The sequence below is a fragment of the Rattus norvegicus genome, chromosome X (genome assembly GCF_036323735.1).
Source record: "Rattus norvegicus strain BN/NHsdMcwi chromosome X, GRCr8, whole genome shotgun sequence".
In the NCBI taxonomy this organism is placed as follows: domain Eukaryota; kingdom Metazoa; phylum Chordata; class Mammalia; order Rodentia; family Muridae; genus Rattus; species Rattus norvegicus.
In genome coordinates, this window is record NC_086039.1 from 119,222,306 (window position 1) to 119,237,179 (window position 14,874).

Below are 14,874 nucleotides of genomic sequence, written 5' to 3' on the forward strand. Positions count from 1 at the left end.
TGTTGCACATTGTCTCTCTATTTTCTATCACACATGTGCATACATACACATAAACACATACACATGAACATGCCGAAAAGAAAAAGAACAATTGATAAACTTTTTTAACTGAAATTTGAAACTTTACTCTGAGAAAAAGCCCACTGTGGTCAGAGATGTTAATATGTCTGGAACTTTAGCACTCAGAATGCTGAGGCAGGAAGATTGTGAGTTTAAGGAGTACCTGGGCTACACAGCAAATTAGACTTAATAAATGAGTTCTGTGAGCCCATTTATTCTTAGAGTTCTTAGAATAAATAAATATGTTAATAAATTAATATTAATTAACTTTGCAAACTCACTTATTCTTAGTGTTCTTAAAATAAATGGCTTGATAAAGTGATAATTAATTAATTAGTTCTGAGAACTTTCAGGATACAGAGCAAATCCTGTGATGGCCAATGCATAAGGCATAAATGCAAGTTCATGGCCAACTTGGCCTGCATAGTGAGTTGTTTCAAGTGTTATTTCTTTGTCTGGAGATAGATAAGCCCAAAGAAAATAAATACAAACTATGTAGCTAAGAAAAGACTAATATGTAGAATTTATTTTGTTTTCTTGGATTTTTCTTTGTTTTTGTTCATTTGTTTGTGGTTTTTTGAGACAGGGTTTCTCTGGGTAGTCTTGACTGTCCTTGAACTCTGGTTGTAGACCAGGCTGGCCTCCAACTCACAGAGATCTGTCTCCCTCTAAGTGTTGGGATTAAAAGTGGCTGACATCCCTGCCAGTTTAGAATTTGTAAAAAATTCTCAAAACTTATTAGGAACAAACAAACAAAATCCAACATGAGCTTGCAGGATGGATCAGTTTGTAAAGTGCTTTTGCTTTTTAAATACAGGGCCCTGAGTTCAAAATCCAAAACTACTCATGAGCCTAAGGAGGTAAACAAAGATTTCCATATCTGGGGGAACAGAAACTTGAGAGTCTCACAATTCCTCCCTAGCAATATAAAAAGGAATAAAGAACTAAGAACTTCTATGGCATATATGCCCAGCAGTGGTATAGTTGGGTCTTCAGGTAGAACTATTTTCAATTTTCTGAGGAACTTCCAGACTGATTTCCAGAGTGGTTGTACCAGTTTGCAATCCCACCAAAAATGGAAGAGTGTTCCTCTTTCTCCACATCCTTGCCAGCATCTGCAAGATGAGTTTTTGATCTTAGCCATTCTGACTGGTGTCAGGTGGTATCTTTTTTTTTTTTTTTTTTTTTTGAAATAGCAATTTTTTTTTTATTTTTTTTTATTTTTTTTTTTTTTTAGGGAAAATTTCCAAAAGTTTATTTGTATCAACACAGGCAAATACGTATTAAAAAGAGCATGAGATATGCTTTTCCTTTTATTTTTTTTTTTATTAACTTGAGTATTTCTTATATACATTTCGAGTGTTATTCCCTTTCCCGGTTTAAGGGCAAACATCCCCCTCCCCCCTCCCCTTCCTTATGGGTGTTCCCCTCCCAACCCTCCCCCCATTGCCGCCCTCCCCCCATAGACTAGTTCACTGGGGGTTCAGTCTTAGCAGGACCCAGGGCTTCCCCTTCCACTGGTGCTCTTACTAGGATATTCATTGCTACCTATGGGGTCAGAGTCCAGGGTCAGTCCATGTATAGTCTTTAGGTAGTGGCTTAGTCCCTGGAAGCTCTGGTTGCTTGGCATTGTTGTACTTTTGGGGTCTCGAGCCCCTTCAAGCTCTTCCAGTTCTTTCTCTGATTCCTTCAATAGGGGACCTATTCTCAGTTCAGTGGTTTGCTGCTGGCATTCGCCTCTATATTTGCTGTATTCTGGCTGTGTCTCTCAGGAGCGATCTACATCCGGCTCCTGTCGGTCTGCACTTCTTTGCTTCATCCATCTTGTCTAATTGGGTGGCTGTATATGTATGGGCCACATGTGGGGCAGGCTCTGAATGGGTGTTCCTTCAGTCTCTGTTTTAATCTTTGCCTCTCCCTTCCCTGCCAAGGGTACTCTTTTTCCTCATTTAAAGAAGGAGTGAAGCATTCACATTTTGATCATCCGTCTTGAGTTTCGTTTGTTCTAGGGATCTAGGGTAATTCAAGCATTTGGGCTAATAGCCACTTATCAATGAGTGCATACCATGTATGTCTTTCTGTGATTGGGTTAGCTCACTCAGGATGATATTTTCCAGTTCCAACCATTTGCCTACGAATTTCATAAACTCGTTGTTTTTGATAGCTGAGTAATATTCCATTGTGTAGATGTACCACATTTTCTGTATCCATTCCTCTGTTGAAGGGCATCTGGGTTCTTTCCAGCTTCTGGCTATTATAAATAAGGCTGCGATGAACATAGTGGAGCACGTGTCTCTTTTATATGTTGAGGCATCTTTTGGGTATATGCCCAAGAGAGGTAGAGCTGGATCCTCAGGCAGTTCAATGTCCAATTTTCTGAGGAACCTCCAGACTGATTTCCAGAATGGTTTTACCAGTCTGCAATCTCACCAACAATGGAGGAGTGTTCCTCTTTCTCCACATCCTCGCCAGCATCTGCTGTCACCTGAGTTTTTGATCTTAGCCAATCGCACTGGTGAGAGGTGAAATCTCAGGGTTGTTTTGATTTGCATTTCCCTTATGACTAAAGATGTTGAACATTTCTTTAGGTGTTTCTCAGCCATTCGGCATTCCTCAGCTGTGAATTCTTTGTTTAGCTCTGAACCCCATTTTTTAATAGGGTTATTTGTTTCCCTGCGGTCTAACTTCTTGAGTTCTTTGTATATTTTGGATATAAGGCCTCTATCTGTTGTAGGATTGGTAAAGATCTTTTCCCAATCTGTTGGTTGCCGTTTTGTCCTAACCACAGTGTCCTTTGCCTTACAGAAGCTTTGCAGTTTTATGAGATCCCATTTGTCGATTCTTGATCTTAGAGCATAAGCCATTGGTGTTTTGTTCAGGAAATTTTTTCCAGTGCCCATGTGTTCCAGATGCTTCCCTAGTTTTTCTTCTATTAGTTTGAGTGTGTCTGGTTTGATGTGGAGGTCCTTGATCCACTTGGACTTAAGCTTTGTACAGGGTGATAAGGATGGATCGATCTGCATTCTTCTACATGTTGCCCTCCAGTTGAACCAGCACCATTTGCTGAAAATGCTATCTTTTTTCCATTGGATGGTTTTGGCTCCTTTGTCAAAAATCAAGTGACCATAGGTGTGTGGGTTCATTTCTGGGTCTTCAATTCTATTCCATTGGTCTATCTGTCTGTCTCTGTACCAATACCATGCAGTTTTTATCACTATTGCTCTGTAATACTGCTTGAGTTCAGGGATAGTGATTCCCCCTGAAGTCCTTTTATTGTTGAGGATAGCTTTAGCTATCCTGGGTTTTTTGTTATTCCAGATGAATTTGCAAATTGTTCTGTCTAACTCTTTGAAGAATTGGATTGGTATTTTGATGGGGATTGCATTGAATCTGTAGATTGCTTTTGGTAAAATGGCCATTTTTACCATATTAATCCTGCCAATCCATGAGCATGGGAGATCTTTCCATCTTCTGAGGTCTTCTTCAATTTCTTTCCTCAGTGTCTTGACGTTCTTATTGTACAGATCTTTTACTTGCTTGGTTAAAGTCACACCGAGATACTTTATATTATTTGGGTCTATTATGAAGGGTGTCGTTGCCCTAATTTCTTTCTCGGCTTGTTTCTCTTTTGTATAGAGGAAGGCAACTGATTTATTTGAGTTAATTTTATACCCAGCCACTTTGCTGAAGTTGTTTATCAGCTTTAGTAGTTCTCTGGTGGAACTTTTGTGATCACTTAAATATACTATCATGTCATCTGCAAATAGTGATATTTTGACCTCTTCTTTTCCGATCTGTATCCCTTTGATCTCCATTTGTTGTCTGATTGCTCTGGCTAGAACTTCGAGAACTATATTGAATAAGTAGGGAGAGAGTGGGCAGCCTTGTCTAGTCCCTGATTTTAGTGGGATTGCTTCAAGTTTCTCTCCATTTAGTTTAATGTTAGCAACTGGTTTGCTGTATATGGCTTTTACTATGTTCAGGTATGGGCCTTGAATTCCTATTCTTTCCAGGACTTTTATCATGAAGGGGTGTTGAATTTTGTCAAATGCTTTCTCAGCATCTAATGAAATGATCATGTGGTTCTGTTCTTTCAGTTTGTTTATATAATGGATCACGTTGATGGTTTTCCGTATATTAAACCATCCCTGCATGCCTGGGATGAAGCCTACTTCATCATGGTGGATGATTATTTGATGTGCTCTTGAATTCGGTTTGCCAGAATTTTATTGAGTATTTTTGCGTCGATATTCATAAGGGATATTGGTCTGAAGTTCTCTTTCTTTGTTGTGTCTTTGTGTGGTTTAGGTATAAGAGTAATTGTGGCTTCGTAGAAGGAATTCGGTAGGGCTCCATCTGTTTCAATTTTGTGGAATAGTTTGGATAATATTGGTATGAGGTCTTCTATGAAGGTTTGATAGAATTCTGCACTAAACCCGTCTGGACCTGGGCTCTTTTTGGTTGGGAGACCTTTAATGACTGCTTCTATTTCCTTAGGAGTTATGGGGTTGTTTAACTGGTTTATCTGTTCCTGATTTAACTTCGATACCTGGTATCTGTCTAGGAAATTGTCCATTTCCTGAAGATTTTCAAATTTTGTTGAATATAGGTTTTTATAGTAAGATCTGATGATTTTTTGAATTTCCTCCGAATCTGTAGTTATCTCTCTCTTTTCATTTCTGATTTTGTTAATTTGGACACACTCTCTGTGTCCTCTCGTTAGTCTGGCTAAGGGTTTATCTATCTTGTTGATTTTCTCAAAGAACCAACTTTTGGTTCTGTTGATTCTTTCTATGGTCCTTTTTGTTTCTACTTGGTTGATTTCAGCTCTGAGTTTGATTATTTCCTGCCTTCTACTCCTCCTGGGTGTATTTGCTTCTTTTTGTTCTAGAGCTTTTAGGTGTGCTGTCAAGCTGCTGACATATGCTCTTTCCTGTTTCTTTCTGCAGGCACTCAGAGCTATGAGTTTTCCTCTTAGCACAGCTTTCATTGTGTCCCATAAGTTTGAGTATGTTGTATCTTCATTTTCATTAAATTCTAAAAAGATTTTAATTTCTTTCTTTATTTCTTCCTTGACCAGGTTATCATTTAGTAGAGCATTGTTCAATTTCCACGTATATGTGGGCATTCTTCCCTTATTGTTATTGAAGACCAGTTTTAGGCGGTGGTGGTCCGATAGCACGCATGGGATTATTTCTATCTTTCTGTACCTGTTGAGGCCCGTTTTTTGACCAATTATATGGTCAATTTTGGAGAAAGTACCATGAGGAGCTGAGAAGAAGGTATATCCTTTTGCTTTAGGATAGAATGTTCTATAAATATCCGTTAAGTCCATTTTGCTCATGACTTCTCTTAGTCTGTCGACATCACTGTTTAATTTCTGTTTCCATGATCTGTCCATTGATGAGAGTGGGGTGTTGAAATCTCCCACTATTATTGTGTGAGGTGCAATGTGTGTTTTGAGCTTTAGTAAGGTTTCTTTTAAGTATGTAGGTGCCCTTGTATTTGGGGCATAGATATTTAGGATTGAGAGTTCATCTTGGTTGATTTTTCCTTTGATGAATATGAAGTGTCCTTCCTTATCTTTTTTGATGACTTTTAGTTGGAAATTGATTTTATTTGATATTAGAATGGCTACTCCAGCTTGCTTCTTCTGACCATTTGCTTGGAAAGTTGTTTTCCAGCCTTTCACTCTGAGGTAGTGTCTGTCTTTGTCTCTGAGGTGTGTTTCCTGTAGGCAGCAGAATGCAGGGTCCTCGTTGCGTATCCAGTTTGTTAATCTATGTCTTTTTATTGGGGAGTTGAGGCCATTGATATTGAGAGATATTAAGGAATAGTGATTATTGCTTCCCGTTATATTCATATTTGGATGTGAGGTTATGTTTGTGTGCTTTCATTCTCTTCGTTTTGTTGCCAAGACGATTAGTTTCTTGCTTCTTCTAGGGTATACCTTGCCTCCTTATGTTGGGCTTTACCATTTATTATCCTTTGTAGTGCTGGATTTGTAGAAAGATATTGTGTAAATTTGGTTTTGTCATGGAATATCTTGGTTTCTCCATCAATGTTAATTGAGAGTTTTGCTGGATACAGTAATCTGGGCTGGCATTTGTGTTCTCTTAGGGTCTGTATAACATCAGTCCAGGATCTTCTGGCCTTCATAGTTTCTGGTGAGAAGTCTGGTGTGATTCTGATAGGTCTCCCTTTATATGTTACTTGACCTTTTTCCCTTACTGCTTTTAATATTCTTTCTTTATTTTGTGCGTTTGGTGTTTTGACAATTATGTGACGGGAGGTGTTTCTTTTCTGGTCCAATCTATTTGGAGTTCTGTAGGCTTCTTGTATGTCTATGGGTATCTCTTTTTTTAGGTTAGGGAAGTTTTCTTCTATGATTTTGTTGAAGATATTTACTGGTCCTTTGAGCTGGGAGTCTTCACTCTCTTCTATACCTATTATCCTTAGGTTTGATCTTCTCATTGAGTCCTGGATTTCCTGTATGTTTTGGACCAGTAGCTTTTTCCGCTTTACATTATCTTTGACAGTTGAGTCAATGATTTCTATGGAATCTTCCGCTCCTGAGATTCTCTCTTCCATCTCTTGTATTCTGTTGGTGAAGCTTGTATCTACAGCTCCTTGTCTCTTCTTTTGGTTTTCTATATCCAGGGTTGTTTCCATGTGTTCTTTCTTGATTGCTTCTATTTCCATTTTTAATTCCTTCAACTGTTTGATTGTGTTTTCCTGGAATTCTTTCAGGGATTTTTGCGAATCCTCTCTGTAGGCTTTTACTTGTTTATTAATGTTTTCCTGTGCTTCCCTAAGTGTGTTCAGGTCTTTCTTGAAGTCCTCCAGCATCATGATCAAATATGATTTTGAAACTAGATCTTGCTTTTCTGGTGTGTTTGGATATTCCATGTTTGTTTTGGTGGGAGAATTGGGCTCCGATGATGGCATGTAGTCTTGGTTTCTGTTGCTTGGGTTCCTGTGCTTGCCTCTCGCCATCAGATTATCTCTAGTGTTACTTTGTTCTGCTATTTCTGACAGTGGCTAGACTGTCCTATAAGCCTGTGTGTCAGGAGTGCTGTAGACCTGTTTTCCTCTCTTTCAGTCAGTTATGGGGACAGAGTGTTCTGCTTTCGGGCGTGTAGTTTTTCCTCTCTACAGGTCTTCAGCTGTTCCTGTGGGCCTGTGTCTTGAGTTCACCAGGCAGCTTTCTTGCAGCAGAAAATTTGGTCTTACCTGTGGTCCCGAGGCTCAGGTTTGCTCGTGGGGTGCTGCCCAGGGGCTCTCTGCAGTGGCAGCAACCAGGAAGACCTGTGCCGCCCCTTCCGGGAGCTTCAGTGCACCAGGGTTCCAGATGGTCTTTGGCTTTTTCCTCTGGCGTCTGAGATGTGTGTGCAGGGAGCAGTCTCTTCTGGTTTCCCAGGCTTGTCTGCCTCTCTGAAGGTTTAGCTCTCCCTCCCACGGGATTTGGGTGCAGAGAACTGTTTATCCGGTCTGTTTCCTTCAGGGTCCGGCGGTGTCTCTGGCAGGGGTCCTGCCGCTCCTGGGCCCTCCCCCACGGGAGCCCAGAGGCCTTATACAGTTTCCTCTTGGGCCATGGATGTGGGCAGGGGTGAGCAGTGTTGGTGGTCTCTTCCGCTCTGCCGCCTCAGGAGTGCCCACCTGACCAGGCGGTTGGGTCTCTTTCTCACCGGGTCTCCAGGTGGTATCTTGATGTCGTTTTGATTTGCATTTCCCTGATGAATAAGGATGTTGAACATTTCATTCGGTGTTTCTTAGCCATTCGATATTCCTCAGCTGGGAACTCTTTGTTTAGCTTTGTACCCCATTTTTAATAGGGTTATTTGACTCTCTGGAGTCTACCTTCTTGAGTTCTTTGTATATATTGGGTATTAGCCCTCTATCAGATGTAGGATTGGTAAATATCTTTTACCAGTCTGTTGGTTGCCATTTGTCCTAATGACAGTGTCCTTTGACCTACAGAAGCTTTGCAGTTTTATGAGGTCACATTTGTCGATTCTTGATCTTAGAGTATAAGCCATTGGTATTCTGTTCAGGAAATTTTCCCCAGTGTCCATGTGTCCGAGGTTCTTGCCCACTTTCTCTTCTATTAGTTTGAGTGTATTTGATTTTATGTTGAGGTCCTTGACCCAATTGGACTTGAGCTTTGTGCAAAATGGACTAGGGGTCCCTTTGCAGAGGGGAGACCTGTAAGGGGGACAATATTTTACATGTCAATAAATAAAATAATCAATAGAAATAGTAAAATAAAATATTGTTTAAAAAAGAACTGCTAGAAAGACTCAGGACTACAGAACTGCAGAGAAGATAGTCTAACTATCCGAGTTGTCTGCAAGTAGCTCTTCGCATGTTAGAGTGTGCTATCTGGAGATGCAGTAGTTCTTCACATGTTAGAGTGTGCTATCTGGAGATGCGATGCAGCTCTTTTAAGTCATCCATACACCATGCTAATACCCCCACACATATACCTGTTAATAATTCATTGGTTTGCTATATAACACACACACACATACATATGCATATACATATACATACCATGGAGCATAGCAGCACATATCTGCAATCCCAGTGCTACGAAAACAGAGACAATAAGGTCCCTGGGGTTCACTGGTCAACAAGTCTAGCCTAACTGGTGTGTTCTAGACCAATGAGAGTCCCTGTTTCCAAAAACATAGATGGAATTCCTGAGGAGGCCTCCATATGCATGCATTCACATGCAAACACCCATTCCACCCCACCACTATGTTGGGTATTTTATGTCAAATTGACATGACTGTAGTTATTGGAGAGAAGGAGGGAGACTGGTCTGAGAATATGCCTCCATCAGATTGGGCCACATGGAAACCTGTAGAGCATTTTCTTAATTACTAATTATCAAGGGAGGGTTTAGTCAATTTTGGGTGGTGCCACCCTTGGGCTGGTGGTCCTAGGTTCTATAAGAAAGGAGGCTAAGCAAGCCATAATGAACAAGCCAGTAAGCAAAATTTCACCATAACCATCAGGAGCTGTGGGATTTTGCATGTGAATGGATATATGTGAAGTCCTCCTCAGTTCCTGCCCTGTTTGGGTTCCTTTTCTGACTTCCTCCAATGATAAACAGTGTTCTAGTTAGTTTTATGTCAACTTAACACAAGCTAGAGTTCTCTGAAAGGAAAGAACCTCAATTGATAAAATGCCAACATAAGATACAGCTGTAGGATATTTTCTTAATTAGTGAATGATGGGGAAGGTTCCTGTCTTTAGTGGGTGGTGCCATCCCTGGGTTGGTGCTCCTGCTTTCTGTAGAAGGGGAGGGAAGGGGAGGGATTAGGGGGCTAATGGACAGGAAACCCGGAAAGGGAATAACATTTGATATGTAAAGAAGAAATACCCTATTTAGTAAAAATGGAAGGAAGAAGGAAAGAAGGAAAGAAGGAAAGAAGGAAAGAAGGAAAGAAAGAAAGAAAGAAAGAAAGAAAGAAAGAAAGAAAGAAAGAAAGCTGAGTAAGCCAGGAGGAGGAACCCAGTAAGCAGCATCCATCCATGGGTTCTGCATCAGCTCCTGCCCGCAAGTTCCTGCTTGGTTTGACTTCCTGTCTGGACACTTTCTTTGATGATGAAGAACAGATGAAGTATAAGCCAAATATATCCTTTCCTCCCCAATCTGCTTTTGGTCATGCTGTTTCAGCACAGCGATGGTAACTCTAACGCACACTAAATAGCAACAAAACCAAACAGTAGAAAGTGTGGGAAAGAAATAACATTTCATCAAAGAACATATACTGGCATGTGCAAATCAAAACCATAGTGAAATATGATTATAGCCTGTCAAAAATAATGGCAACTCTCTAAAAAATAGCAAGAATTCAAAGTACTTATCATTCATGCATTGCTGGTGGGCTTTTAAAATGGTTTTGGAACTAAGCTCTGTTAATTTCTTTTCTGAACTGACCATATAACTACCATATGAGCCAGAAATGCACAAATGTGAATTCCCATGTTCATAACAGCACTGTTCACAATAGCCAAGAAATGGGAGTACCTTGTATGTTCCACATATGTACCACAGAAAAACAAAATATGATATATACATAATTGGAATATTATTCCATTTTTAAGGAAAGAAATACTGTCATATGATAGATACCATGTGGGTAAATCTTAAGGACATTATGCCAAATGAAATAAGGCAGCCCCTCAAATACACATGTTGTATGGTTCCTTATGTGAAGTATCTAAAAGAGTCAAATGCATAGCTTCAGAGGACTGGATAGTCATTATCAGGAATCAGGATGAGAATGAGGAGTTACTTAATGAGTACAGTTTATTTTCTCAAGATAAAAACAGCACTGGAGATTTACTGTACAATTATATGCTTGTACTTAACACTGTCTAACTGCACACTAAAATTGCTAATGTGGTAAATATGATGCTCTGTTTATTTTACTACAATTAATAATAAAATAAATAATTCATACTACACTATAAATTTCTATTTTCTAAACACAGCAATTATTCTGAATGACTATATTGTGTAATGTTATACATGCTAAGGAAAACCATTAAATAACCTAAGTGTGTACCTTAAAAATATGCCACAAATTTTAACTTGATTGGCGTTTTTTCTTTAATATATCCAGAATAATATTGACTAGATTTCTTTAGACTTTTTAAGAGTCCCTAATTTCTATTCAACCATTTTCCATTATCTTTTCCTTTTTTTAAACACCACTCAAGTTACTCAGCTTTCTGGCACTGTGACTCCACGTCTCTCCCCAGAGCCTTCAACTTGGCAGTTCTTAACTTCAGGAACTTCTATCATTTCTGCTGCCCACTCTTATTGGATCCTGCACTTAACTCCCCGAGACAGAAGTACAGATCAAGAAAGCTGCCATGAACTGCATACAACTGAAGAATTTCCAGACCCACAAGCCAGGGACTTGAATGGCATGTTCTAGAACTGGTATAAGGAACACTATAGTAGACAGCAGCAATCTTATTTGGAAGTGGTGGTACATGCCTAGGATCCCAGCACTCTTAGAGCAGAGGCCAAGGCCCACGCAGGAGGATCACAAATGTCAAGACTGCTTGAACAATCTTAGTCTTAAAGGGGCGTAGAGTTAAGTACCTAGCCAATTCTAGGTAAGTTTATGTTATGTAGGGGGTTCCAAATCTGTTTCGGCTACATAGTGACCCTTTCTAAAACCAAAACAAATAGAATCAAGCAAAAATCACCAAGGCGTGTAGAGGTAGCTCAGCAGAAGAAAGGCTTCACTGTACTGTGTAAAGACACTGGGTTTTTCCTATGCACTGCAAAAAAAGGTAGCAAAACTTTTAGAACAGAATTTTACAAGATACTGAAATCAAAAGTGTTCAAAATTACCTCCAGAGCAAGGAAGAGAAAATTGAACACAGTTGGAAAAAGCTCTTACTAAACATTCTCCTGTCAGATCCATCTGTCTAAAACACAATTGGAGTTACTAATAAGAGATCACAGAGTCAGTCCACAAATACACAATTTTAAAAAATTAATTGTATCAGTATTGGACCTCTAACACACACTAGCTCCTAGAAGCAGTGGAAGCCAGAGTGTAATTCCAGACATATACTTAGTTAAGCTTTCAGCTTTGTGGAGAAAAGCCTGGAGCAAGAAACGCAGTCAGTCCCACTTAAGCATGGTGTACTAACCTGCCGTGTAGCTGGTGGTTTCATGTGTGTCTCTTGCTAATGGTATCTAGAAGCAGCCCTCTCACACACACCATTATTAGGTCACAAACGAGCTTTCAGGAAGTAAAACCTTAAAATCACACAGGATCTGTTCCTTCCAAGGTCCCAGATGTGACTTAATACTGTCACTACTTTAAATTCTTTTTTTTTTTTTTTTTGGTTCTTTTTTTCGGAGCTGGGGACCGAACCCAGGGCTTTGCACTTCCTAGGTAAGCGCTCTACCACTGAGCTAAATCCCCAGCCCCACTACTTTAAATTCTTAATAATTTGATTTGTAAATATGTACTTTCTAAATGACTTCAATGAGACAGTACATTATACACATAAACAGAAAAGAGTTGTGTAAGAAAGGAAAAGGCACAGTTGGTAGAACACCTACCTAGCACGCACAAGCCCTGATTGTAATTCCAAGTCACATAAAACCAGGCATAGTAGCACATGCCTCACATGCTTCCAAATGTTGTCATATGGGACTGAAAAGATGACTCAGCAGTTAAGAGCACTTGCTGCTTTTTTGAAGGTCCTGGGTGTGATTCCCAGCATTCACATGTTGGCTCACAACAGTCTATAACCCAGTTCCAGGGTATCTGACATCTTCTTCTGGTCTCTGTGGCTACCAGACATGCAAAATGTTCATACACATAAACTATTTTAAATGTTGGCATATATGCAATTTATATGTACATATGCAAATTTATGTTAAATTAAATGGTATTAAACCACACAGTCTAACTACTCTCGTTGTTCAATGTGTTAGTTTATTCCTGATAGCTCTCATATTACTAAATGTATATACTATTTTCATTTTAATAAGCAGATTACTTTGTTGATTCTTCTAAATATAAAAATATTAGGTCATGTTATCTGGACTCACCCCAGATAGAAAGCCCATGACTGTCTAAGGTATGGAAACCACCAAAGTCCCACTCAGTGAACCAACCAGTTTTATTGGGCTTACTTACAGGAGTATGGGTGAAGGGTGACTTACAGGAACAGAAATGACTCAGTGACAGCTGTGTCACCAAGGCCTACCTCAGCAAGGGTGACAGGTCATAAAGCCAGGAACTTGGAGCAATTGTACAGCCTGCAGGCAGCTCAATATACTGGAGTGGGTTCTTTCCAGGTACTTCAGTTTGTCTAAACCCCTTCCAGACAGCTGGTCAAACTAGTTTTGCTTCTCATTTCCCTGATGACTAAGATGTTAAGCATTTCCTTGTTTCTGACCAATTGAGATTCTTTTACAGAACATTCTCTCTTTAGAAATTTTAATTCTCCAAAACACCATTCTTAATTTGATTTTTTTGATGTCTACTTTCTTGAGTTCTTTGTAGATGTTGGATATCTAATGTGGAGCTGAAAAACCTTTTCCCTACTTGTAGGCTGCTGCTTTGTTGGATTGATGGTGTACTGTCCGGCGCGCGACTTTCCTCCGGCAAGAAGCACGCGGACATTAGAAATCCTTGCTATGACCAAACTGTATTTTAATCTTAGAAGAGGAAGCGCCCGCCGCGCCAACATGGCGTGCTTATAAAACCCTAGTGCGGCGCACCCACACCTGATTGGTTGTTTACCCATGATCTCATAAGGCACACCCCAGAGTGGGCAAAGACCTGGCACGAAGGCACTCTTGCACATGCGCACAGTTAACTTCCTGAAAGGGGGCCGGCTGGCGCGGCAAAGGCTGGCGCCATCTTGTAATGGCGGAGGCTATCCTGGCCTTCCACGTGGGGTGCAGTGGAAGCCAACGCCATCTAGTGGTGGCAAATGTTATTGCGGCCCTCTACAGTGTACTTTGCCTTACAGAAGCTTCTCAGTTTCATGATGTCACATTTATTAATTGTTGTTCTTAGTGTTCCCATTCAGAAAGTTGTCATCTGTGCCAATGTGGTCAAGGCTATTCCCTGTTTTCTCTTCTATCAGATCTGTGAGAGAGGAGTGGGTGGTTTTATGTGGAGGTGTTTGATCAATTTAGTCTTGGATTTTATGAAGAATGATAAGTATGTATCTTTGCATTCCTCTGCCTGCCAACATCCAGTTTGACCAGCACTATTTGTTGAAGATGCTTTCCTTCTCCACCAGAAACTTGAAGTTCTTATTATATAGGGCTTTTACTTGCTTGGTTAGAGTTACACCAAGGTATTCTGTACTATTTATGGCTATTGTGAAGGGTGTTGTTTCTCTGATTTTTTTCTTAGCTCATTTGTCATATGTATACAGGAGGGCTACTAATTTTTTTAGTTGAATTTGTATGAAGCTACTTTGGTGCAGGAGTTTATCAGCTGTAAGAGTTCCCTAGTAGAACTTTTGGAGTCGCTTATGTACGTTATCATATCAAGTACAAATTGATACACTGATTCTTCCTTTCCAATTTGTATCACCCTGATCCCCTTTAGTTGTTTTATTTGCTCCTGCTAGAACTTCAAGTACTATGTTGAATAGATATGGAGTAAACAGCCTTGTCTTGTTCCTGATTTTAGTGAAATTATTTTGAGTTTCTCTACATTTGATGTTGAGTATTGGCTTGCTGTAAATTGCCTTTATGATTGTTTAGATATGCCACTTGTATCCATGATCCCTCCAAAACTTTTGTCATGAAGGCGATATTTTGGCATCTGAAGAAGAAACTTAAGGGTTCTTTGGAAAGTCAGTTGTGTTGGAGGGTGTGTTGCTGGGGCAAACAGGTGAAAGTGTCTTTGCCTGAAGTGGGCAAGATGAAAGGCTAAGGCAGACTCATGAAGGAATGTTTTGCTGAAGCAGACACAGGAGAAAGGATGGTCTGTGTTGTACTAAAGCAAGCGTGTGAAAGAACACGTGATGGAGGATTCTTTGCTAACAACACACATTTATTGATCCTCAATATATTGTGTAGGTGAGCTCTATTTGTCAGGACTCCATAGAAGGAAATGCACCAAAACCATTCTGGTGGTGTTCTGCAGCTTCTTGTCACCTCCTTATACTTGAGCTGATTGGCAGAGTGATGTCATGTGGAGCCATTTACTGAGGCAAGACACATGCTGAGGCAAGACCTGTGATGTTTGGAGAGATAGAGAAAGGACTCCGCAGACAGTGACTGAGGCTGAGCTTTGCTTG

At 40.0% G+C, this 14,874-nt stretch overlaps 1 long non-coding RNA gene across 1 annotated transcript in view; it reads right to left on the reverse strand.

The window, feature by feature from the left end:
• Positions 1-6,512: 6,512 nt before the first annotated feature.
• LOC120099301 (uncharacterized) overlaps positions 6,513-14,874 on the reverse strand; it is a 47,902-nt gene continuing 39,540 nt past the window's right edge. The window contains exon 4 of the long non-coding RNA XR_005498379.2: positions 6,513-8,265. This is a non-coding gene — a long non-coding RNA (uncharacterized LOC120099301). The remainder of the gene's footprint in view (positions 8,266-14,874) is intronic.